Source organism: Narcine bancroftii, chromosome 8 (genome assembly GCF_036971445.1).
Source record: "Narcine bancroftii isolate sNarBan1 chromosome 8, sNarBan1.hap1, whole genome shotgun sequence".
In the NCBI taxonomy this organism is placed as follows: Eukaryota; Metazoa; Chordata; class Chondrichthyes; order Torpediniformes; family Narcinidae; genus Narcine; species Narcine bancroftii.
In genome coordinates, this window is record NC_091476.1 from 177,848,602 (window position 1) to 177,875,800 (window position 27,199).

Consider the following 27,199-nt stretch of genomic DNA (forward strand, 5'->3'; position numbering starts at 1 on the left):
CTGATACGAGTCACCAAGAGCAAATGTCTCGAACGATCAGGTATGTGCCTGATGGTCACTTGGTTCCTTCAGGTGTTTATGAACATTTCATAAAGTTTATGCTGGTTGAAAGTAGCACAGGAGAAGATTTATATGAAACATGATTAAACACACTAAAGGAATTAAATTTAGAGGTGAAAGATATTCGAGGCCAAGGCTATGACAACGGTAGCATGAAAGGTCACACATCCGGAATACAAGCACGACTGTTGAAGGATAATTCAAGAGCTTTCTTTGTACCCTTGTCACAATTATAACCTTTTACTCAGAGATGTAGCCAAGTGTTGTCCAGATGCTATAACATTTCTTGGGATCTTGCAAAGGATCTACATATTGTTCTCTGCATCAACTAAGAGGTGGGCAGTTTTTAACAAACATGTATCCGGGTTATCAGTGAAACCCTTGAGCAACACAAGGTGGGAGTGTCAGAGTGATAGTATTAAAGCTATTCGTTATCAGGTTGGAGAAGTATATGATGCACTTGTGGAAATGTCAGAGATAACAGATGAGCCCAAGGTAAAAAGTAGAAGCTGAATCTTTAGCAAACCAGCTAAAAGACTACAAATTTTTAGTTTCTTTGATATGAAGTACTTTTTAAAGTTAACTATGTAAGCAAGGAACTACATTGGACATTGATGAAGGCATGGAGTCATTTGAAAAACTATTATCATGGCTAAGAATTTATAGAGAGGGCGGTTTTAATGATGTCCTAATAGGCGCAAACGAATCGGCTGAAGCTGTTGAAGTACCATTGGAGTTTAGACAATTTCAAGAAAAAAAACTACGTAGAAGGAAGAGAATATTTTCATGTGAGGCAAAAGATCAAGCTTTAGATGATCCAAAAGAAGCACAGAGTTCAGTGCTTCAGCTTAGTGCTAGACAAAGCTATTCGATCTTCAGAGCCGATATTTAAGCAACTTAAAAATCATGTAAAATTATTTGGATTTTTAAATAACTTTGAGAGCTTACAAAAGGTGGAAATAAGGAAACACACAGCAGACTTGAAACAGCTTTAATTGACACCATACTAAAAGAGAGCACTGATGGAGGGGTAGTTACTGAAACAACTAAAGACGTTGGTGGTGATCTGTTGGCCGAAGAACTTGAAACTCTGAAAACTTTTCTTCCCTTCAGTGTCGTTAAGCCTCAAGCTCTGTTTGAATATCTGGTATTAAACAATCGATTCACAGCATTTCCTCATGTTTTTATTGCTTTGAGGATTTACTTAACAATGCCTGTAACAGTCGCATCGAGCGAAAGAAGTTTTTCAAAACTAAAACTGATTAAAACATACTTATGGTCAACAATTTCACAAGAGAGACTAAACAATTTGGCGACGGTATCTCTAGAAAATGACATTACTAAAACCATTGACTTTGAAATTATTTGCAAATAAAAAAGTCAGAAAGGTCTGTTTGTAAAAGACCTGCATAAACAGTAGGTCTGTAATTGTCTCAACTTGTATTAAAAAAATAAAACTTTCATATTGTCTTTCAATATTTAGTATATCAAGCATTTAATGCTTTCTGGCTAAGACTGGCATACTACACGAAATATGAAACATCAATTTTGACTTTTGTAGAGTAGAGGCTCTGCTATCAATTTTCTAATTGGGCCCCACAATTCCTAGCACTGGCCCTGCACTCAACTTGGAGTGTCATTCCATTTCTTTGTTTGCTGTGCACTGACATGTACACTTGAAACGACTACCTGACTGGATAACAGAAAATGTGATCGCTCATAGCGTGTTTAAAGTGGAAAAAAAATAGATGTGTACTGAGGGAGGTATTGGAACGTCTCCCTGGGGGGCAAATCTGAAGGGAAGGACTTGAATGGTCTTTTCCTGTCCTCAAGCATTCTAATATTTCGATGCAGTCACAGGTTGAGCAAACAGGTGTATGAGGAATTGAGAGAGTGGATTGCTCAAGGAACCAAAAATACTGGATTGGTGGAGAGAAAGGAAGTGAAACATAAATCATTGCAGCAGGAAGAGTAAACGGTCGCCAGTATTACCAATGGAGAAAGAGTAATAGATCGCCATTATACCAATGGAGGATGAAGTGTACTCGCCAAGGCAAATAGCGCCTTTGGAAGACTACACAAAAGAGTCTGGAAAAACAACCAACTGAAAAACCTCACAAAGATAAGCGTATACAGAGCCGTTGTCATACCCACACTCCTGTTCGGCTCCGAATCATGGGTCCTCTACCGGCATCATCTACGGCTCCTAGAACGCTTCCACCAGCGTTGTCTCCGCTCCATCCTCAACATTCATTGGAGCGCTTTCATCCCTAACGTCGAAGTACTCGAGATGGCAGAGGTCGACAGCATCGAGTCCACGCTGCTCCCAAGATCGTGTTATATGGCGAGCTCTCCACTGGCCACCGTGACAGAGGTTCACCAAAGAAAAGGTACAAGGACTGCCTAAAGAAATCTCTTGGTGCCTGCCACATTGACCACCGCCATTGGCTGATATCGCCTCAAACCGTCCATCTTGGCACCTCACAGTTCGGCGGGAAGCAACCTCCTTTGAAGAAGACCGCAGAGCCCACCTCACTGACAAAAGGCAAAGGAGGAAAAACCCAACACCCAACCCCAACCAACCAATTTTCCCCTGCAACCACTGCAACCGTGTCTGCCTGTCCCGCATCGGACTTGTCAGCCACAAACGAGCCTGCAGCTGACGTGGACATTTACCCCCTCCATAAATCTTCGTTCGCGAAGCCAAGCCAAAGATACCAATGCAGCAGGAAGAGTAAACGGTCGCCAGTATTACCAGTGCAGGAAAAAGAGTAATCGGGTGCCATTATTACCAATACAGGAGGAAGAGTAATTATTCGCTATTATACTAATGTTTAGCTGGCAGTAATATTCCTGTTGTGAAAGAATACATTTTAGAAATATTCTGAACAAAGCAACTCTCTGCATAAAAATGTTACCCTTGATATATCCCCCACACATCCCTCTTTTCACTTTGTACACTTCCCCTGGTGTTTGCTACTCCTGCAGTCCCCTATAACTACGGTAAATATATTACTTTGTAGAAAGCAGTCAGACTTGTATTAGATTAAAACAAACCAATACAGTTTGATCAGCCACAAGAGAGAGGCTGGGCCAAAATGATCCTGAAACAGTTTCAAGTTTATGGTTGCACAAGCATTCAGTGTGCAAATAGTTTTTAAATTTGCAGATCACTGCAGCATTATCAATGCACCACACAACAGACAGAAGGTGTGAAACTGACAGCCTTTTATTAACTAGAGACTGGAACAGCAGTCAACCTCATCGACTGGTCGAGGCAGAGTAGAATGGGGAGTGTGCAAAGTACTATGGGTAGGATCGGTCTTGGGAGGCTTGTCCAGCCTGCAGCAGCCAATCATCGCACAACAGAGGTTTGCACATTCTCTCCTCCTTTTTAAGAAGAGCCCTGTGGGGTGAGAAAAATAATGAGACAAATGCATATATACATTTTATGGATTAAGTCTGTCAGGGGGGTCTCCTTTGCCGCAGCGAATGATGTGGTAATGGTTGGGGCGCTGCTGTTTCATCCTGAGCAGCTTGTGGGGTTGGCCTGTCATCATCAGTTACAATTCGTCGGGGGGGTGGTGAAGGGGGTATGGGAGCATAACAAGTGCTGGTGCATCATGAGTGTCAAAAATAGCGGGGTGAAGTGGTCCAGCCTCAGGATCAAGAACCCCTAAGGAGGCAGAGGAGGCGAGTATCTGTGGGTGGTCAGTGGTGATCGAGGGGGCCCGATAGTGCCAGATCCCTGATTGAGACTATGCCCTCGCGTCCGTCAGGGAAGACAATGTAAGCATACTGGGGGTTAGCATGAGGAGGCAGACCCTCTTGACCAGTGGATCAGTCTTAGATTGCCTGGCGTGCTTCTGAAGCCCAGATCCTAGTGTAGCTTCCTCACTGTCCACTACACTTCCAATCACTGAGTCATCTGCAAACTTACTGATCCAATTTACCACATTATCACCCAGATCATTGTTATAGACAACAAGCAACAATGGTTCCAGCATCGATCCTTGAGGCACACCACTAAACACAAGCCTCCAGTCAGAGATGCAACCATCCACTACCACTCTCCATCTTCTCCTGCAAAGCCAATTTACTACTTCATCATGAATACCGAGTGACTGAACCTTCCTGTCTAACCTCCAATGCGGGTCCTCGTCAAAACTCTTTCTGAAGTTCATTTTGAAAACATCCATGGCCTTTCCTTCATGGACATTCCTGCTAACCTCCTTAAAAAGCTCTATTAGATTGGTTAGACATTACCTACCACACACAAAGTCATAATGCCAATCCCTAATCCATCCCTGTCTATCCAAGTACACATATATCCCAGGGCACTGATCCTGCTCTTGCCTATTTGTAGACCATCTGGATTCTGCTGGTCTCACCTCCCACAGAATCGGTACCAATGCCCCAGGAACCTGAAACCCTCCTTCCTACACCATGCTCAAGCCATGCATCCATTTATGCTATTCCTACACTGACCTGCACATAATACCTTGTGTTCCTGGTTTTCAGTGCATCTCCTAACTCCCTAAATTCATCTTGTATGTCCTCACCCCAGTATCACAGCTATCTTCATGCACCATGACAACTGGTTGTTCACCCCTTCTTTCCAAATGCCCTGCAGCTGCTCTCCTTAAGCCTTGTAGCCAGTAGCCTAAGCACATCAGCTGGGAACCCTGCTTGTGTCCACAAAAACTCTTGTCTATTCCCCTCACCGTGAAATTCCCCATCACTGTAGCTCTGCCACTCTGCCTCCTGCTATCTTGTGCAGCAGACCTACCTCCAGTGCCTTCCCTAATGAACCATCTCTCCCAACTGTATCCACAGTGGTACATCAGAGTTGGAGGGAGATGTCTGCAGCGGACTCCTGCACTCCCTTCTTACCAATGCTCTATCTGCTGGTCACCAATGCTCTACCTATTGTATCGGGTTATATTATTATGGTTATGGATAAATATATCTTTAAAAGAGATAGATTGTGGGTGTTTAGTGTAGGTCACTTCACAAACAGAGTCACACTTCACAAAAGACATTTAAAATGCAAGAACTTTGCTGAACCTTGACATTGAGGCTCTGAGTGACTTTGAAAAGACAATGGAAATGTTTTGGAAGGAACTTCAGAAATAGGTACAAATGGAATAATGTTCACGCTCAGAGGCTGATAAGATCCTTCAAAGATTGGGTTTGGAGCCCTGCAAGAAGTCATATGGTTTTTATAAGCAGATGATTTCCCTTTTGAAGGGAGTGAGAGAAGTCAGTTCGACAGTAGCAGTAGAGGCTGCAAAATGGCAAGCTGGCAGGTTTGTTGAAAAAAACTCATTCTGAAGACAGGTTGTGAGTTCTGAGTTCAGCCTGTTCAAAACCCTTGTAGTCCTTACAAGAGGAAATGGCTGGTTAGAGTGTTTCTCCTGAAATAAGGGAATCAAGAAGAACTCTGTGGTGACCTGGAAGAAGAGGTTATCATTTGGAAAACCCATGATGGGGCAAGTTTCTTCAAGACATTGAAGTGACTGGAGGAAATCAGTTTGTGTCCAACAAGCCACAAATTTCTCTCTGAAACTGACAAAAACCTTCCTGAGTGGTAAACATTTAACTTTAAGAAACAGAGCCTTGTGGAAATTATAAATGTTGAATTCTGTACACAGTATAAGAATTGCCTGAAACCAGTAAACTTGAAGTGAAAAGTGAATGACTGGACTGTGAATCAAAGAACTTTCCTGAACATATACACATGTGCTTAGAATTAGGAGGGGGGGGGGTCTTAAGTTAACCATATAACCATATAACCACTTACAGCACAGAACAGGCCAGTTCAGCCCTTCTAGTCCATGCCGTAACAAATCCCCACCCTCCTAGTCCCACTGACCAGCACCCAGTCCATACCCCTCCAGTCCTCTCCTCTCCATGTAACTATCCAGTCTTTCCTTAAATGTAACCAATGATCCCGCCTCAACCACATCTGCCGGAAGCTCATTCCACATCCCCACCACCCTTTGCGTAAAGAAATTTCCCCTCATGTCCCCCTTATAATTTTCCCCCTTCAATCTTAAACCATGCCCTCTAGTTTGAATCTCCCCCACTCTTAATTGAAAAAGCCTATCCACATTTACTCTGTCCCTTTTAAAATCTTAAACACCTCTATCAAGTCTCCCCTCAATCTTCTACGCTCCAGAGAAAAAAGCCCTAGTCTGCACAACCTTTCCCTGTAATTCAAACCTTGAAATCCTGTCAACATTCTCGTGAACCTTCTCTGCACTCTCTCTATTTTGTTTATATCTTTCCTATAATTTGGTGACCAAAACTGTACACAGTACTCCAAATTTGGCCTCACCAATGCCTTGTACAATTTCATCATAACCTCCCTACTCTTGAATTCAATACTCCGATTTATGAAGGCCAACATTCCAAATGCCTTCTTCACCACACCATCTACCTGAGTATCAGCCTTGAGGGTACTATTTACCACAACTCCTAAATCCCTTTGTTGCTCTGCACAACTCAATAGCCTACCATTTAATGCATATGACCTATTTAGATTTGCCTTTCCAAAATGTAACACCTCACACTTATCTGTATTAAATTCCATCAGCCATTTCTCAGCCCACACCTCCAGCCTTCCTAAATAACCTTTTAATCTACGGTAATCTTCCTCACTGTCCACAACACCACCAATCTTTGTATCATCCGCAAACTTGCTTATCCAATTCTCCAGCCCTACTTCCAGATCGTTAATATATATAACAAACAATAGTGGACCCAGGACCGATCCCTGAGGAACTCTACTAGTCACCGGCCTCCAATTGGACAAACAATTTTCTACCACGACTCTCTGACACCTCCCATCCAACCATTACTGAATCCATTTCACTACCTCCTTATTTATACCTAATGTCTCCACCTTTTTTCCTAACCTCCTGTGGGGAACTTTATCAAAAGCTTTACTAAAGTCTAAATAGACAACATCCACAGCTTTCCCTTCATCAACCTTTTTTCTAACCCCCTCAAAAAACTCAATCAGGTTTGTCAAGCATGATCTACCCCTGACAAAACCATGCTGATTACTCCCTATCAATCCCTGTACCTCCAAATATCTGTAAATACCATCCCTCAGAACACTTTCCATCAACTTGCCCACCACAGACGTCAGACTCACGGGCCTATAATTCCCAGGTTTACATTTGGACCCCTCCTTAAACAGCGGAACCACATGCGCCACCCTCCAATCCTTTGGCACTACCCCCGTGGCCAGTGACATCCTAAATATCTCTGTTAATGGCCCCACTATCTGTCCACAAGCCTCTCTGAGTTAATAGTAATAAGTTAAAGTTTGATCCTGTTTTTAAGTTTAAAGAAAATTGAAAGCAACTTTTGTTAAATAACCATTCGTCTGGGTGAATTTCTATTGCTGCTGGGTTTTGGAGTACTCTTGGCCAGTAACACTCTGCTCAGGCCCTTAACATGTGGAGTGACCTACTCACCAAATGTGTGGTTCACCACATTCTTAACACGGCAATGTTCCAAAGTGAATTGATGCACCGATCCAAGTGTGAGAAATATGGTACTTTCACAGATTTCGCTCGAGACAAAAATTGAGAACAAAACATTTATTGTACAACAGTGCAAAGTAGGGTGCTTCCCCTTACCATGGGAATACACACACATACTGGGGCTCACCCAACTTTTATACAGTTCATTTCAGTGTAGAGATAACCCCCCCCCCCCCCCCCCCACTTAACATTCTTCTGCCCTCCTGGATTGGTTTGGCATTTGGTAATTCTGTCTGCCTAGGTGCAGTTTCTGTAAACTTGGAAGACCATGGGGTTTCCTGTCTGGGTCCCATCATGTCATTGTCCTCATTCATGAATCTGCCTTTGTCCTTATTCACACCTCTCAACCCCCAGGATTTACTAATTCTATACCAGAACTTGCTAGTTCTTTCTATCACTGTAAGACCTATTGTACTTGCGGAACCCTTCCTCACACTCTTATCGGAATTCATCCCTATTCAGCACTTACTTAACTTCCTCTAGTCTAGTTAATTATTCTTTATTTTATTCATACTAACTTTACTTCCTATAATCTATTATCTCACAGTACCTTTGAGGTCCTGCTTTTTAACCTCCTTCCTAACTCCCTACATTCCCTCTTCATGACCTTATCCTCACTCCTATTGATGTCATTATTCCCCACGTGGACCACGACATCTGGCTGCTCGCTCTCATTAACATAACATAACAATTACAGCACGGAAACAGGCCATTAGGCCCCTCTAGTCCGCACCGAACCAAACACCCCTTTCTAGTCCCACCTCCCTGCACAATGCCCATAAACCTCCATCTTCTTCTCATCCATAGACCTGTCCAACCTTTTCTTAAATAATACAATTGACTCCGCCGCCACTATTTCTCCCGGAAGATCATTCCACATGGCTACCACTCTCTGAGTAAAGAAGTTCCCCCTCATGTTACCTCTAAACCTCTGCCCCTTAATTCTTAACTCATGTCCTCTTGTTTTAATCTTTCCTCCTCTTAACGGAAATAGTCTATCCACATCCATTCTGTCTATCCCTTTCATAATCTTAAATACTTCTATCAAATCCCCTCTCAACCTTCTACGCTCCAAAGAATAAAGACCCAATCTGTCCAATCTCTCCCCATACTTCAGATGCTTAAACCCAGGCAACATTCTGGTAAACCTTCTCTGCACTCTCTCCACTCTGTTTATATCCTTCCTATAATTAGGCGACCAGAACTGCACACAGAACTCCAAATGAGGCCGCACCAACGTCTTATACAATCTCAACATCACCTCCCAACTCCTATATTCCATGCAATGATTGATAAAGGCCAGCATACTAAAAGCCTTCTTCACCACCCTATTCACGTGAGTTTCTACCTTCAGGGAACGATGTACCGTTACTTCTAAATCTTTCTGCTCTTCTGTATTCATCAATGCTCTCCCATTTACCACGTATGTCCTGTTCTGATTCTTCTTACCAAAATGAAGCACCTCACACTTATCAGCATTAAATTCCATCTGCCATTTTTCAGCCCACTTTTCTAAGCAGCCCAAATCCCTCTGCAATCCTTGAAAACCTTCTTCATTATCCACTATTCCACCTATCTTAGTATCGTCTGCATATTTACTAATCCAATTCACCACCCCATCATCTAGATCATTAATGTATATAACGAACAACAATGGGCCCAATACAGATCCTTGAGGCACACCACTGGTCACCGGCCTCCAACCTGACAGACAATTATCCACTACCACTCTCTGGCCTCTCCCTTTCAGCCAATGTTCAATCCATTTGACTATCTTAAAATTTATACCTAAAGACTGCACCTTCCTAACTAACCTTCCATGTGGTACCTTATCGAAGGCCTTACTGAAGTCCATATAGACAACATCCACTGCGCTACCCTCATCCACATTCCTAGTCACCTCTTCAAAAAATTCAATCAGATTGGTCAAACATGACCTTCCTCCCACAAATCCATGTTGAGTGCTCCTGATCAGACCCTGTCTATCCAGATGTTTATAAGTACTATCTCTAAGAATTTTCTCCATTAATTTACCTACCACAGACGTCAAACTTACTAAAGTCCTTGAACCCTTTTTAAATAACGGAACCACATTCGCAATGTGCCAATCCTCTGGCACTATCCCCCTGAGCTCCCCCTCAGAAAGCTATGAACTCTGGGATATCCATGACCCTAGCACCTGGGAGGCAATGGACCATCAGGAAGCCTCAATTTCGTCCACCAAACCTCCTATATGCTCTCCTAACAAATGTGTCCCCAATTACCATAGCTCTCCTCTTCTTCCCCCTTCCTTTTTGAGCCAGCGGTCCAGTATCTGTGCCGGAGATGTGACCACCTCGACTTGTCCCTGGTAGATCATCCCCCACCCCCCCATCCCCGCCACAGTATCTAAAACAGTATACTTGTTGTTGAGGGGAATGGCCACAGGGGTACTCTGCACTGTCTTCCTCTCGCCTTTCCCTCTCTTAACAGCCACCTAGTTACCTGTCTCCTGCCTTTTAGTGATGGCTGTCTCCCTGAAGCCCCTCTCTATAGCTATCTCTGTCTCCCGAATGATCTGGAGGTTTGATTAGGGAGCTTAAGATAAAGGAACGCTTAGGAGGTGGGTCGGACACAGAATTCACTTTGCAGTTTGAGAGAGAGAATCTAAAATCAGTGTTACAGATGAGTGAAGGTAAGTGGAGAGGATGAGAGAAGAGCTGGCCAAAGTTAATTATAATGTGGCCCTAGCAGGGCTGAGAAGGGAAGTCAGAGACAGTATGAAAGCAAAAGAGGGCACTGCAAATATTAGTGGGAAGCTAGAGGATTGGTTTGCTTTTAAAAACCAACAGAAGACAACGAAAAAAATCAGTAAGTGGAAAAAAATGAGAAATGAAAGGAAGCCAATAACATAAAAGAGGACCCCGTAGCTAGGTGCTACCACAGAGCGAGAGAAGACGACACACACATGGGAGTAAGTGAAGTCAAGTCTGATTTATTGATCTGCCCAGCCTTGCTTTTATAGACCCAGCTTCCTGCCTCTGGCCCTGATTGTGATGTCACTGGCGAGCTGGCCTTCGATTGGCTGAGGTTCCTGGCATGCAGGCTCCTGGCCTGTGAAGGCCATTAGTGGGCGCAAGCTTTGCACTCTCACCGCGTTAGTCCACCATTTTGAGTGCCAGTTCGCTTGCCAGGTAGCAGGCCGCTACAAAAAAACACCAAACTTTTTCAGGTTTATAGAGAGGAATAAAGAGGCAAGTATGGACGTTGGACAGTTGGAAATTGGTCCTGGAGAAGAGGTAATGGGGAACAAAGAAATTGTGAATGAACTGAGTAGGGATAGTAACCAATCAAAAATCTGAGAGTGTCAGGGGGCAAGTGAGTGTCGTTATTAAGGAGAACATGCTTGGGAAGCTTAAGGTGGATAAGTTACCTGGACTGGATAGACCACACCCCAGGATTCTGAACAACGTGGTTGAACATAAGAAGAATTAGTGGTGATTTTTAGAAATCACTAGAGTCAGGAATGGTTCCAGAGGGACTGGAAAATTGAAAATGTAACTTGACTATTTAAGACGGGGGAAGGCAAAACACAGGATAAGATAGGCCAGGTAGTCTGGCTTCAATGTATGAACTATAAAGTGTTCACAATCACTACTCTGGAGACAAAGTCTTGGAGAACAGGTTCAGCTTTATTTCGAGTCTGCAGAGTCGGGTGTCCCTGGTCTGGAGACATACTGGATGTTCAGAATCATCACTCCTTTGTACAGTCCCGTGCTCAACATCACCCCACCTTCATTTACCTTCTTCCAATCAGAATCCCAATACATTACAACATTCTCCTTTTCCCTTCCATCAATACAGGTATCATTCAGTTCCTCCCTCTTCATACATCGCATGTTATGTTAATTAGTTCATTCCCTCCTTAGGGGCGTCTAAGATAATATTCATGTCTCGATTAAGCAAGCGTAGTACTAGCTATAGACTACCTTAGGTCACTGTACCAGCCTTGGGGCTTCTGATAAGAAGAGGCCTGCCTACTAGCTAGTATTGTCTGTTTTCAAGCTCTCATCTACCTTATTTGCATTCCATCCCTTTTCACAGAATGGTGTGAGTTTGGTGTGAGTTTAATCACCTTCAACCATATTTCACAAACGGTTGGCAAGATTCTGCAGTTTGCTACTAAGAATGAGATTTCAGGGTACTTGAAAGCAGAGCTGAAGCCAGCACAGTTTCCTTCAGTGGAGACCTGTTCATTGAGGAAGTAACAAGCAGGACAGACAAAGGAGAGGCATTGTGCTTCACAGGAGAGTGCTAAACAAAATATGAGCCTATTCTATTACTGGGAAGGTATCAGCATGGATAGAATTAAACAAAGACATCTACAGATGCTGGGTCGAGAGCAGTACACAAACATGCTGGACAAGTCAGCAGGTCACTCAGCATCCAAAGTACCATCATTTTGGGCCTGGGGACTTTGTCAGGCATCTCGTGAAAGTTCAGGGATCAATTCCTCATCGATCTGCTGGTTCTCCACCCTTTGGATATTCTTCAAATCTAACTGGTTATTTTCACCTTTGATGAAGTGTTGAACAAATTCTAACCTTTTAAAATATGTATAAACCATCCAAACCTGGTCTGAACTGATTACATCAGCATTGCAATGGGAGAGGAGGATGGTCATGCCCAAAAGGCTGGTCATGCCCAAGATCCAATATATATTCTGGAGCTTATGAGAAAAGCTCCCTAAGGCTTTCATGCAGAAAGGAACATTAGAAACCTGATATGTATCAAGGTGTTGCTCAAAGCTGAATGCTTCAGAGGAACATTAAAATAACAAGCAGCTGAAGTCAGAAAGCAGAGGGGCAGCAGGTTAAATTTAAATTTAGAATTTTAAATGTAGACATTTAATTGATTTGGACATTTAGACATTAAATTTAATTCATCTTGTCCCACCAACTGAATGATTTGTGCTTCTTCCAGCTACTTGGCTCCCTTGATAAAATTACTTGGAAACTCCATCTCAGCCAGAGACTCCATTCTCCATTCTCACCAACACCCATTACCTTCTGAGACTAATACTTGAGATTCAGGCTGTCATTTGAATGAAAAATGTTTTCAAATATTTGTGAATGACGAAGTTCTAATTCTAAGACCATGTCCTATTTATCTCAACACATTTTTACAGCAAGGTCTTGCTGTGATGGAAAGTAATATGACTGCATGTGTCTGCTCAGTGGTGTTGGTTGAGGAATGACTGTTAACCAGGACTTCAAGGAAAGTTCACATCTTGACAAGAACCCATTTATTTCATCATTTCCCAGTGGTGTTAGTGCCCCATTCGACCTTCTCCTGCCCCCTCTCTCTATCCTCAACCATTCGACCTTCTCCTGCCCCCTCTCTCTATCCTCATCCATTCGACCTTCTCCTGACCCCTTCCTCTATCCTCGGCCATATGCCCTTCCTCTGACCCCTCCCTCTATCCTTGTCCATATGATCTACTCCTAACCCCTCCCTCAAACCTATATGACCAACCTGCCCCTTTAATCCCTCCTTCTGCCCCCTCCCTCTCATCCCTATTTCTCCCCCCTTCCCTTTTATCCACACTTCCACCTCCCCGCCCCCCAACCAGTCTTCCTATTTCTAGTCTTCCAGTTCCCTTGAGCGCAATATTTCCTTGTGGGAACCCTTCCTCCTTATATAACCAATTTCTTCCACAAGCTGGCCTTTACTGGTTGCCGGAAGAGTTAAAGATGAACAATTCTGGGAGCTGACACAAAAAGATCATGAATTATGGGTTGCAGAACATCACAACATTGTAACACAGAAGAGTGGAATTTTGTTCTTCAGACTGTAAAAATTAATTTGGCTCAGGTTTTATTGATTGTAATATGTCTTGGAAAAATAATGGTCAAATATCATCCATCTGTAATTACGTTGATCATGTGCCAAGAAAAGTAGCCAAAAAATAATATCTTGGGGAATTATACTCAAAGTGAACGATAAAACTTCAGGCCATGTAAGCACTGTCTTTTTTGGATTGTAACACACAAGAGAAGTAGAGAAACTCAGCAGGTCTTGCAGTGTTCCTTTTATATCGAAGATACATAACCAGTGTTTCAGGCTTGAACCCTTCGTCTGGGCAAAAGGAAGTAGGTACCTGAATAAAATAGTGAGGGGAGGGGCAAGAGGCCAGAGGTGGGTATGAGTGGGAGGAGATGGGAAGAGGATAGGCCTCTAAATGAAGAGGGAAGGGAAGGGGTAGGGAAGGCAGGAAAAGAAGCAGATGCGAACTTTCCTCCAGCTCTCCATTAAGCCACATCTCATCCTTCGTCGCTCCAAAGATAAAACCCCTTACTCCAACAACCTTGCTTCATAGGACACACCAGACAATCTCCTCTACACCCTCTCTAAAGCTTCTACATCCTTTTTGCAATGAGGTGACCAGAAGTGAATGAAATACTCCAACTTCAGGTTTGGACAAATTCAGCAGGTCAAACAATAAACTGTACTTTATATCTTTCTTTTTTTCTTTGGCTTGGCTTCGCGGACGAAGATTTATGGAGGGGGTAAAAGTCCACGTCAGCTGCAGGCTCGTTTGTGGCTGACAAGTCTGATGCGGGACAGGCAGACACGGTTGCAGCGGCTGCAGGGGAAAATTGGTTGGTTGGGGTTGGGTGTTGGGTTTTTCCTCCTTTGCCTTTTGTCAGTGAGGTGGGCTCTGCGGTCTTCTTCAAAGGAGGTTGCTGCCCGCCAAACTGTGAGGCGCCAAGATGCACAGTTTGAGGTGATATCAGCCCACTGGTGGTGGTCAATGTGGCAGGCACCAAGAGATTTCTTTAGGCAGTCCTTGTACCTTTTCTTTGGTGCACCTCTGTCACGGTGGCCAGTGGAGAGCTCGCCATATAACACGATCTTGGGAAGGCGATGGTCCTCCATTCTGGAGACGTGACCCACCCAGCGCAGCTGGATCTTCAGCAGCGTGGACTCGATGCTGTCGACCTCTGCCATCTCGAGTACTTCGACATTAGGGATGAAAGCGCTCCAATGGATGTTGAGGATGGAGCGGAGACAACGCTGGTGGAAGCGTTCTAGGAGCCGTAGGTGATGCCGGTAGAGGACCCATGATTCAGAGCCGAACAGGAGTGTGGGTATGACAACGGCTCTGTATACGCTTATCTTTGTGAGGTTTTTCAGTTGGTTGTTTTTCCAGACTCTTTTGTGTAGTCTTCCAAAGGCGCTATTTGCCTTGGCGAGTCTGTTGTCTATCTCATTGTCGATCCTTGCATCTGATGAAATGGTGCAGCCGAGATAGGTAAACTGGTTGACCGTTTTGAGTTTTGTGTGCCCGATGGAGATGTGGGGGGGCTGGTAGTCATGGTGGGGAGCTGGCTGATGGAGGACCTCAGTTTTCTTCAGGCTGACTTCCAGGCCAAACATTTTGGCAGTTTCCGCAAAGCAGGACGTCAAGCGCTGAAGAGCTGGCTCTGAATGGGCAACTAAAGCGGCTTCATCTGCAAAGAGTAGTTCACGGACAAGTTTCTCATGTGTCTTGGTGTGAGCCTCAGATTGAAGAGACTGCCATCCGTGCGGTACCGGATGTAAACAGCGTCTTCGCTGTTGAGGTCTTTCATGGCTTGGTTCAGCTTCATGCTGAAGAAGATTGAAAAGAGGGTTGGTGCGAGAACACAGCCTTGCTTCACGCCATTGTTAATGGAGAAGGGTTCAGAGAGCTCATTGCTGTATCTGACCCGACCTTGTTGGTTTTCGTGCAGTTGGATAATCATGTTGAGGAACTTTGGGGGACATCCGATGCGCTCTAGTATTTGCCAAAGCCCTTTCCTGCTCACGGTGTCGAAGGCTTTGGTGAGGTCAACAAAGGTGATGTAGAGTCCTTTGTTTTGTTCTCTGCAGTTTTCTTGGAGCTGTCTGAGGGCAAAGACCATGTCAGTAGTTCCTCTGTTTGCGCGAAAGCCGCACTGTGATTCTGGGAGAATATTCTCGGCAACACTAGGTATTATTCTATTTAGTAGAATCCTACACAAAAGAGTCTGGAAAAACAACCAACTGAAAAACCTCACAAAGATAAGCGTATACAGAGCCGTTGTCATAACCACACTCCTGTTCGGCTCCGAATCATGGGTCCTCTACCGGCATCACCTACGGCTCCTAGATCGCTTCCACCAGCGTTGTCTCCGCTGCATCCTCAACATCCATTGGAGCGCTTTCATCCCTAACGTCGAAGTACTCGAGATGGCAGAGGTCGACAGCATCGAGTCCACGCTGCTGAAGATCCAGCTGCGCTGGATGGGTCACGTCTCCAGAATGGAGGACCATCGCCTTCCCAAGATCGTGTTATATGGCGAGCTCTCCACTGGCCACCGTGACAGAGGTGCACCAAAGAAAAGGTACAAGGACTGCCTAAAAAAATCTCTTGGTGCCTGCCACATTGACCACCGCCAGTGGGCTGATATCGCCTCAAACCGTGCATCTTGGCGCCTCACAGTTTGGCGGGAAGCAACCTCCTTTGAAGAAGACCGCAGAGCCCACCTCACTGACAAAAGGCAAAGGAGGAAAAACCCAACACCCAACCCCAACCAACCAATTTTCCCCTGCAGCCGCTGCAAACGTGTCTGCCTGTCCCGCATCGGACTTGTCAGCCACAAACGAGCCTGCAGCTGACGTGGACTTTTACCCCCTCCATAAATCTTCGTCCGCGAAGCCAAGCCAAAGAAAAAAAAAAGAATCCTAGCAAAGATTTTGCCTGCAATGGAGAGCAGCGTGATTCCCCTGTAGTTTGAGCAGTCTGATTTCTCGCCTTTGTTTTTGTACAGGGTGATGATGGTGGCATCACGAAGGTCCTGAGGCAGTTTTCCTTGGTCCCAACAAAGCTTGAAAAACTCATGCAGTTTGGCATGCAGAGTTTTGCCGCCAGCCTTCCAGACCTCTGGGGGGATTCCATCCATACCTGCTGCTTTGCCACTTTTCAGTTGTTCGATTGCCTTATATGTCTCATCCTGGGTGAGGACCTCATCCAGCTCTAGCCTTAGGGGCTGTTGAGGGAGCTGGAGCAGGGCAGAATCTTGGATTGAGCGGTTGGCACTGAAAAGAGATTGGAAGTGTTCTGACCATCGGTTGAGGATGGAGATCTTGTCGCTGAGGAGGACTTTGCTGTCTGAGCTGCGCAGTGGGCTTTGGACTTGGGGTGAGGGGCCGTACGCAGCCTTTAGAGCCCCGATCCGGGCAGGAGCAAGAGGGAGACGGCGGCCCCGGCCTCGGTTGAGTGAGGCAGGCGGAGGCCCCGATCCGGGCAGAAAGTAGGAGGCGGCGGCCCCGGTCCGGGCACAGGGAAAGCAGCAGCGGCCCCGGCCCCGGTCCGGGCGAAGGGTAGGTGTACTTTATATATAGCAAAGATAAAAATACATTAACAACATTTTGGGCTTGAGCCCTTCATCAAGGTGTGAGCAAAATGTAGGCAGGCTCCCAAACAAAATGTTTGGCAGGGGAGGAGGTGAGGGAGGCAGGGCACACCTGCAAACAGGGGAGGGGGGAGATGGTTTTATGAATGGAGTGGGAAGGGGGTGGAGAGCTGGAGGATAGAAGGATAGGGGAGAACGAAGAGGTGGGCTAGCAGAAACCGGAGAAGTTGATATTAATACCATCGGGTTGGTGAGTGCCCAGATGGAATATTAGGTATTGCTCTTCTTATTAAGGGGCAGCCTTGGTTTGGCCATGCATGAGGCCATGGATAGACATGTCAGCATGGGAGAATTGAAATGGTTGGCCACTGGAGACCCTGTCATTAGGGAGAGGATAATGGATGGTCATGTATATGATAAAAATACTAGTTTTTGTTCAACAGCAGAAAGATTACACTCAGGTGATGTTCAGAAGGTCCTGGGTGTACGTCAGTTTTGTATCTTATCAAATACACTGTTTGACCTGCTGACTTCATCCAGCATTGTTTTTATTTCAATCATGGTGACTGCAGACTTTTGTGTTATACTCCTCACAATACTCCAAGTGTGGTCTAACTGGAATTTTACAGAGCTGCAACATTACCTCATGGCTCTTAAACTCAATCCCCCAACTAATGGCCAGCCTACCATAGCCTTCCTATCAACCTGCGGGCAGCCTTGAGAAATCTATGGATCTGGGCACCAAGATCCCTCTTTTCCTCCACATATCCTGTTGTAACCTGCTGAAGACTACACACATCTTCTCTATGCTCCCTCTATGGCAAATAGTGCCCATTATGGATCAGGTGAGGTCTCTGCAAGGTCCTCTCAACTGGCCAAAGACTTGCTGCCTCTGTATTCTGATCTTCTTTGAATGAACCCTGGAATGGCACTTTCACTGCTCATTAATGACTAAACTTGCACATGCATTCAGTGACATAGGTAACCAAGGGCACCCAGGACCTTCTGAATGTCAACTTGGTCTAATCTTTTCACCAATGAACAAAACCTGCTGTTTTTGTCATATACACCACCATCCATTATCATCCACCTCCAATGTTGGAGCCTATACACTCAGCCAATCCAGTGTCCCCTGGAAACCTCTTGACGTGCTCCTCGTGCCCACAAGGCTGGAATCATGATGTTGGGTCTCTTAGCTTCAACATTGATCTAGATTGAGAATAGGGAGGCAGATTTTCCAGATTTCTATTATTGCCTGTGTGGAGTTTGCACATTGTTTCTCTATCAACCAAGTTCTCCAGTTTTGCTCATCCTGAGAATGTGTAGGTTGGTAGGTTAATTGGCTCACTGCTCCCAGAGTTTAGGTGAGTAGTCGAACTTTGGCAAGTTAATGGAAATGTGGGAACTAGTCTCAGAATGGTGTGCCTGAACCTCAGTATGGACAGCAAGCTGATGACATGGATTATTTACTTTAGGTCTCTTGCTGAAGCCCAAAAAGCACTAATTCTTGTGTGGGGCCTTGTCAAAATACATGACATCTACTGATTCCCCTTTATCTATCTTGCCACAAATATCCTCAAAGGATCCCTGAAGATGTCAAACATGCACATTACAACATTTAATGACACTGGTTGGCCTCAAGAGATGAAACAGCTTGTGATGTTGGACAAGAATATCAAACAGAATCTTAAAGTGAACAGGACAAAGGACTTCAGAAGGACAAGGGATGATCACCCTCCACTGCACATTGCTAACTCAGTACTGGAGAGATAGAAGAGAGTACCTACTTAAGCAGTGACCTATCCTGCTCACACATCTCCACACTTGTCCGGAAGGAGCAACAGCGACTACACTTCCTGAGAAGACTGAGGTGGCCAAGGCTATTGACCACCCTCCTATCAACTTTCTACAGGACCTCTATTGAGAGTAGCCTGGTCGACTGCATCACAGTGTGGGTACGGTTGCTGGAAACCATTGGATTGGAGGTCAGTCCTCAGGACCAAAAGAGCATCAGATAGGATCACTGGTGTTTCCCTACCCCCCCCCATCAACATGATCTAGAACCATAGAACACTACAGCACAGAAAACAGGCCATTCAGCCCTTCTAGTCTGTGCCAAAGCATCATTCTGGTAGTCCAACTGACCTGCAACCATTCCATAACCCTCCATACCTCTCCCATCCATGTATCTATACAATTTATTCTTAAAACACAAGTGAGACCACATTTACCACATCAGATGGCAGCTCGTTCCACACTCACTCCACTCCCTGGATGAAGAGGTTCCCCTTAAACCTTTTTCCTTTCACCCTAAAGCCATGTCCTCTCGTATTTATCTCTCCTAATCTAAGTGGAAAGAGCATTCTTGCATTTACTCTGTCTATACCCCTCATAATTTGTAAACATCCATCAAATCTCCCCTCATTCTTCAACGCTCTAAGGCACACATGTCAAACTCTGGCCCGCGGGCCAAATTTGGCACGTGATATAATTATATTTGGCCTGCAAGATCATATCAAAAACGTATTAGAGGTGGCCCGCTGGTCGCCGCGCCAGTCTAGCTCATGCACAGTAACCGCTGTGTCCCAGGGTGAGAGAGAGAGAGAAAAATCCTGGTCCTTGAAAAGTAGTGGTGGGTGGTTTTGTAAACACGCTGTCGTGTCCCCCTGCCCACCCTCCCCCCATCGCAGCGCGGCCTGGCCGATGTCAGGGGAAGCCAAGGCCACTTCCCAGCGCCCAGAACCCCAGTGGCACAGCGTTTCTTGGAGCTGCAGATGGAGTTGGGATGCCGGAGGAAAGATTGGGGCTCCCCGCCGGGCGATGGAGGCGCCGGCTACCGGCCGCCCTGCGCCTTCCCACCGGACCAGCGGCGGGTGCCCAGAGTACACATGGAGAGCGAGGCTGGTCGGGCAGGTAGGGTGGAACCCCCCGCCAATCTCAGGAGTGGTGTGGGCTGGATCGGGATTAGCCGCGCTCACCTGCTCCTCCACCGCTGACCAGGATCCCAGCGCAGTCCTGAGCATGGAGACTGCCCTGGAAAGGTCCTGGGACACTGGCACGGAAAGAAAAGGGGGTCCGGGAGAAACTCAGCAGGTCAAGGGGGGTCCGGGAGAAACTCAGCAGGTCAAGGGGGGTCCGGGAGAAACTCAGCAGTCAAAGGGGGATCCAGGAGAAACTCAGCAGGTCAAAGGGGGATCCGGGAGAAACTCAGCAGGTCAAGGGGGAGGGGTCCGGGAGAAACTCAGAAGGTCAAGGGGATGGGGTCCGGGAGAAACTCAGCAGGTCAAGGGGGGTCTGGGAGAAACTCAGCAGGTCAAGGGAGGTCCGGGAGAAACTCAGCAGGTCAAGGGGGGTCCGGGAGAAACTCAGCAGGTCAAAGGGGGATCCGGGAGAAACTCAGCAGGTCAAGGGAGGTCCGGGAGAAACTCAGCAGGTCAAGGGGGGGTCTGGCAGAAACTTAGGGGGGGCCTGACATCGCCAGGACCGTTGCCCACTCCCCCTCCCTGCCGCAGGCCGACCCGCGACTCACGATGATGTGGCCGCTGATCCGCCGAGATGCCGCCCTGCAGCGAGAGCCTATGCCCCCGCACTGTCGTTGTCCAACCCGATCACCTGCAAACCCCGCCCTCCCGCACACAGGTCTGAGTAAGTATTATGAACTTTAATCTCAGGATAAAACGATCTTCCAATAGTTTCATGTCACAGTGATAAATATATTCCAGGTTAAAAATAGTCCTGCACCTGAGTTTCATTAGGCATAAAACTTGAAAAGTGTGTCAATCAAAGGATATCTGTACCAATGGAAAAAGGGCATGGCAAATAACCCTGCTAGAGTTCATGCCCACAATCAGTCACCCATTTGATTGTTTCAGGAATCATGTAATTCTCCCACATTCTCAATAGCCCTCAGATTTTACTATTCGACAGCACACTAGCAACATTTGACAAATCCTCTATAGAGAAATATTATTTATTGAATATTTTATTTCTCATTTGTTCATGCTTCTGGAAAGAGTTTATCCAAAACTATTATTAAACATTTATTTTAATAAGAAAAAGTTTAACATTACATATGTTGAAAGAAGAGAAAACATGCAGATGTTGTTGAAAATTTTCAATAAAGATTTAGTTCGGCCCTCGACTTAGTCCAAGTTTTTAATTTTGGTCCTCCGTGAATTTGAGTTTGACACCCCTGCTGTAAGGAATAAAGTCCTAACCTGGTTAATCTTTCCTGAAGACGTGGCAACATCCTAGTAACTCTTCCTGCACTCTTTCGATCTTACTGATCTTCTTCCTGTAGTTTGGTGACCAGAACTGGACACAATACTATTGAGATAGTTGTCTAATGAGGGCTCACAAAATCATTGAGGACCCCTTCCACCCTGCACACAGCATCTTTCAGCTGCTCCTGTCGGGGAAGAGATCCAGGAGGATCAGAGCCAGCACCCACCAGGCTGAAGAGCAGCTTCTTCCCACAGGCAGGGAGAACACTGAATGACCAAAGGAACTGATCATACTGACCCTCCGAGACACGACTATTTATTCAACAATATTTATATGTATGTGTCGCTTGTCTGGCTGTGTATTTGCATGTGTTTACAATGAGTTGAAGCCAGGAGGCTGCAGTTGATTTAAATTATTAGGGCCAGGGACCAATTGAGATAATAGGTAGGGACATAGAAAAAGAGGGACAGCTGTTAAAGCAGCCAGTGACAGAGTGGCTCTGTCCCTCGTGGCTCTGTCCCTCGTGGCTCTGTCCCTCGTGGCTCCGTCCCTCGTGGCTCTGTCCCTACTGGCTCCGTCTCTCGTGGCTCCGACCCTAGTGGATCCGTCCCAGGTGGCTCCGTCGCTAGTGGCTCCGTCCCTCATGGCTCTGTCCCTAGTGGCTCCGTCCCTAGTGGCTCCGTCCCTCGTGGCTCCGTCCCTTGTGGCTCTGTCCCTCGTGGCTCTGTCCCTTGTGGCTCTGTCCCTACTGGCTCTGTCCCTACTGGCTCTGTCCCTAGTGGCTCTGTCCCTAGTGGCTTTGTCAAGTCGTGGCTTTGTCACATCATTACTGGAGTGCAGTTTGCTGCCAGGAAGGGAAGAGTGGTAAGGTTCTTGAATTAAGTTAATGAACTGATGAATTGGATAATGGAGCCAGTTGTTAGGGCTGTCCAGTGTTCCAACTGCAGCATCTGGTAAGTCAGGGACAACACATTGTTTGCGGATGACTACACCTACAAGAGGTGCATCCAGCTCAGCTCCTGATAAACCGAATTAAGGAACTGCAGCTGGATGAACTTCAGATCATTTAGGTGGCAGAGATAGAGATAGAGAGGAGTTTTAGGGAGGTAGTCAACCCTAAAAGTTGGGTGACTGTCAGGGGAAGCGAGGGGAAGAGGCAGAGAGAACAGAGCACCCTATGACCATTCCCATCAACAATAGGCATATTATTTTGGATACTGTAGGTGGAGACGACCTACCAGGGACAAGTTGTAGTGGTCACATCCCTGGCACTGAGACTGGACCCTCATCTCAGAAGGGAAGGAGGGAGGAGAGAAGTGGAGTAGTGATAGGGGATTTGATAGTTAGGGGGACAGATAGGAGGTTCTATGGGAGAGATCAAGTATCTAGGATCATCTGTTTCCTCCCTGGTGCAAGGGTCCAAGATATTTTGGATCGAGTTCTCCCGATTCTAAGGAGGGAGGGTGAGCAGCCAGATGTCATGCTTCATGAAGGGACCAATAACTTGTGTAGGAAAGGTAAGGAGGTCCTGCAGGAAGAGTTTAGGGAATTAGGTGGAAAGGTGAAGCACAGGACCTCCAGGGTGGTGATCTCAGGATTTTTGCCCATGCCTTGTGCTAGTGAGGCTAGAAGTGAGAAGATAATGGACCAGGTGGCTAACGAGATGGGGCAGGAGGGAAGGCTTCATGTTTCTGAATAATTGGGCTCTGTTCCAGGGAAGGGGGGGCTTTAAACTAGATTTGCAGGGGGAGGGGAACTAGAGTGTTAGACCAGAGAGTAAAGTGGAGGAGGATCAGGGTCATATGAGGGCTCTATGTAAAGGCAGAATGCAAAAGTTTGTACATGATAGAAATAATCTCTGATGCATCTCTTTCAATGCAAGGAGTATTGTCCGTAGGGCAGATGAGCTTATGGCATGGATTAGCACATGAGATTTTAACGTTATAGCTATTAGTGAGACTTGGTTACAGGAGGGGCAGGATGGGCAGCTCAATGTTCCAGGATTCGATGTTTCAGATGTGATAGAGGGGGAGGGATGAAAAGGGAAGGAGTGGGATTGCTAGTCAGGGAAAATATTTCAGCTGTGTATAGACAGGACAGCCCAGAGGGCTCATCTAAATAGGCCATATGGGTGGAGCTAAGGAACGGAAAAGGTGTGAGCACACTAATAGACTTGTACTATAGACCGCCCAATATTTCGAGAGAATTGGAGGTGAAAATCTGTCAGGAGATAGCAGACCGATGTAAGAAACAGAAAGTTGTGGTGGTAGGGATTTTAACTTTTCACATATTGACTGGGACTCCCATACTGTAAAAGGGCTGGATGGCTTGGAGTTTGTCAAATGTGTTCAGGAAAGTTTCCTAAATCAATATGTAGAGGTACCAATGAGAGAGGATGCAGTACTGTATCTCCTGATAAGGAACTGGGCAGGTCAGGTGGAAGAAATCTGTGTCGGTGAGCATTTTGGGGCCAGTGACCATAATGTCATTGGGTTCAAGTTACTTAGGATAGGTCTGGACCTCAAGTTGAGATTCTAAATTGGAGAAAGGCCAATTTTGTGGAAATGAGAAAGGATGATGGAAGAGTCGATTGGAATAAGCTGTTTTCTGGCAAGGACTTGTCCAGCAAGTGGAAGGTCTTCAAAAACTGATACAAAAATATTGAGGGTGCAGAGTTTGCACATTTGCACATTCCTATCAGGATTAAAGGCAAAATTAACAGGCATCAGGAACCTTGGTTTTCAAGGGATATTGGTGATATGATTAAGAAGAAGAGAGAGGTTCTTAACCGATATAGACAGCAAGAAGCAAATGAGGTCCTTGCAGAGTATGGAAAATGTAAGAGAATAAAGAAGGCACGAGGGGCTATGGCAGATAATGTGAAGGAAAATCCGAAGGGAAAAGGGACAAAATTGGTCCCCTAGAGGAACAGAGTGGTCAACAATGTGTGGAGCCTCACGAAATGGGGAAGATCTTAAACAGATTTTTGTATCAGTCTTTAATCAGGAAACTGAGTAAGGATGGAAGAGGAAACAAACAGAACTGCCATGAAACTTATGGAGATGAAGGAGGAGGAGGTGATTGCTGCCTTACAGTGAATAAAGGTAGACAAATCCCCTGGGCCAGATATGACATTGAGGGAGACAAGTGTTGAAATTGCAGGGGCCCTGACAGATATATTCAAAATGTCCTTGGCCACAGGAGAGATGTGGAGGATTGGAGAGTAGCTCATGTTGTCCTGCTGTTTAAGAAGGGCTCCAAAGTAAGCCAGGTAACTACAAGCCAGTGAGCCTGATGTCAGTAGTATGTAAATTATTAGAATGAGTTCTGAGAGACAGGATATCTAAGTATTTGGACAGTCGTGCGCTGATTAAGGACAGCCAGCATGGCTTTGTGAATGATAGGTCCTGTTTAACAAATCTTGTAGAGTATTTCGAGGAAGTTACCAAGAAGGAAGATGAAGGAAAGGCTGTAGATATTGTCTACATGGACTTTAGTAAGGCCTTCGACAAGGTCCCACATGGAAGGTTAATTCAGAAAGTTAAGAAAATAGGTATACATGGAGAGGTTGTAAATTGGATTTGAAATTGGCTGTGTGGGAGAAAACAGAGGGTGGTAGTGGATGGATGCTTCTCAGACTGGAGGCCTGAGATTAGTGATGTGCCTCAAGGATCTGTGTTGGGACCATTGTTGTTTGTGTCTATATCAATGATCTGGATGATAATGTGATAAATTGGGTCAGCAAGTTTGCTGATGACACAAAGATAGGAGGCGTCGTGGACGGTGAGGAAGGTTATCAAAGCTTGCAGAGGGATCTGGACCAACTCGGAGACTGGGTCAGTAAATGGATGATGGAGTTTAATGCAGACAAGAGTGAGGTGATGCATTTAGGAAGGGCAAACCAAGGAAGGACATACACAGTAAATGGTGGGGCACTGAGGAGTGCGGAGGAGCAAAGAGACCTGGGGATACAGGTACATTGTTCCCTGAGGGTGGTGTCGCAGGTGGACAGGGTTGTAAAGAAACCTTTTGGCATCTCAGCCTTTATAAATCAAAGTATTGAGTATAGGAGTTGGGATTTTAAGTAGAATTTGGAATATTGTGTGCAGTTCTGGTCGTCTAGCTACAGGAAGGATATCAATAAGATTGAAGGAGTGCAGAGAAGATTTACTAGGATGTTGCCAGGTCTTCAGGAGTTGAGTTACAGGGAAAGATTAAACAGGTTAAGACTTTATTCCTTGGAGCGTAGAAGAATAAGGGGAGATTTGATAGAGGTTTACAAAATTATGAGGGGTATAGACAGAGTAAATGCGAGAAGGCTCTTTCCACTGAGATTAGGAGAAATAAATATGAGAGGACATGGCTTTAGGGTAAAAGGGGAAAAGTTTAGGGGGAACTTCTTCACCCAGAAAGTGGTGGGAGGGTGGAATGAACTGCCATCCGATGTGTTGGGTGTGGACTTGATCTTGTTTTAAGAATAAATTAGATAGATACATGAATGGGAGAGGTCTGGAAGGTTATGGAATTGGAGCAGGTTATTGGGACTAGCTGAACAATGGTCAGCACAGACTAGAAGGGCTGAATGGCTTTTTTCTGTGCTATAGAATTCTATGGTTTTGTATGTCTTCTTCTCTGAAGATAGATACAAAGTAATTATTGAACTCCCCCAATTTCATTATCCCATTGATAGCTTCCCCTTCCTCCATCTGTTCTAATCCCCCAATTGCCCTTGCTGGCTATTGCTTTTATGTTCCCACTTTAAAACTCTGTTCATGTTTCCCACCCATATATAGTACCTCCTCTCATCATACAGCAGACTGTTCTTCGTAAACTTCTTGATCCTCCTTTGCTGAGTTCTAAAACGTATCCATTCTTAAACAAACCTCAGCTGCTTCTGATAAATTTATAAACCTCTTCCTTCAATGGTTATAGCACAACACTGTCGGTGGTTAGCAGTTAGTGCAACGCTGTTACAGCACCAGTGACCTGAGTTTGAATCCGGCGTTGTCTGTAAGGAATTTGTACCTTCTCCCTGTGTCTGCTTGGGTGTCCTCCATGGGCTCCGGTTTCCTCCCACCCTTCAAAATGTATGGGCCTTGTAGATCAACTGGGTGGCACAGGCTCGTGGGCTGTAAGGACCTGTTACCGGGCTGTATGTCTTTAAAATAAATGCAAGAGCATCTACAAATTTTGTCAGTCACAGATGAGTCACTTTTAATTTTGTTTTTTTGTGGATTGAAGGATTATTTCTTGCATCTTTGCTTGTTGTCCCTTCAATGCATCACCTGTGTACTGTCATGCTTTCCAATGTTTTGATTTAAGATGTCAGTTTTGCATTAAACACCATCACTTTCGTCCTCAATGTGGTATTCTCTCATCTCATGTTCACTGTTCTCCAAAGGCACTTTGACAACTGAATTGCTTTTGTTTGTTCCACTCAGCCATTTGTCTTGATGTGAAAGCAGTGCTCGTTCAGGTATGGAGCCTTATGCTTGATGCAGTAACATTTCACCGCACTTTCTTTGCCACTTGTCTTTGTTTTTGCTGTCATTTATTTCACTGACAATCTTTTGATCTTCCTCTTTCTGCTTCCTGAATTCCCTTTGAGGTTCTCATCCCTGCCAAGCAAGTTGATACCCTTTACAATAGCCCCAATAAGCTGTCCTGGGATCAATAAAGCCCTGCTGCATTAGAAATTTAAAGCCCTGCCACCAGCCACACATTTATCTGCTCTGCTCATAGTTTATGATCAAAACAGGTCCAGTCCAAGAGCCAACAAACATTCCTCATCTGCGAACCCTTTGATTCCTGGTATCATTCCAGTGATTCTTCTCTGATTCTCTCCAGTGCTAGCACATCCTTTCTCAAATAAAGACCCTAAAACTGTACACAGTACTCCAAGTGAGGTCTCACCAGCGCCCTACAGAGTCTCATCTTTACTGCTCTTATATGCTATTCCTC

The 27,199-nt window shown here is 45.4% G+C and overlaps 1 protein-coding gene and 1 long non-coding RNA gene across 2 annotated transcripts in view; one reads left to right on the forward strand and one right to left on the reverse strand.

Moving 5' to 3' along the window:
- LOC138741963 (C-reactive protein-like) overlaps positions 1-27,199 on the forward strand; it is a 119,463-nt gene that overhangs the window by 54,531 nt on the left and 37,733 nt on the right. The window lies entirely within an intron of this gene.
- On the reverse strand, positions 3,291-10,570 carry LOC138741962 (uncharacterized). Its single transcript, XR_011343929.1, has 3 exons — positions 10,101-10,570; positions 7,548-7,645; positions 3,291-3,466 (listed from the first exon to the last, which is right to left on the reverse strand). It is a non-coding gene; the product is annotated as an uncharacterized lncRNA (long non-coding RNA).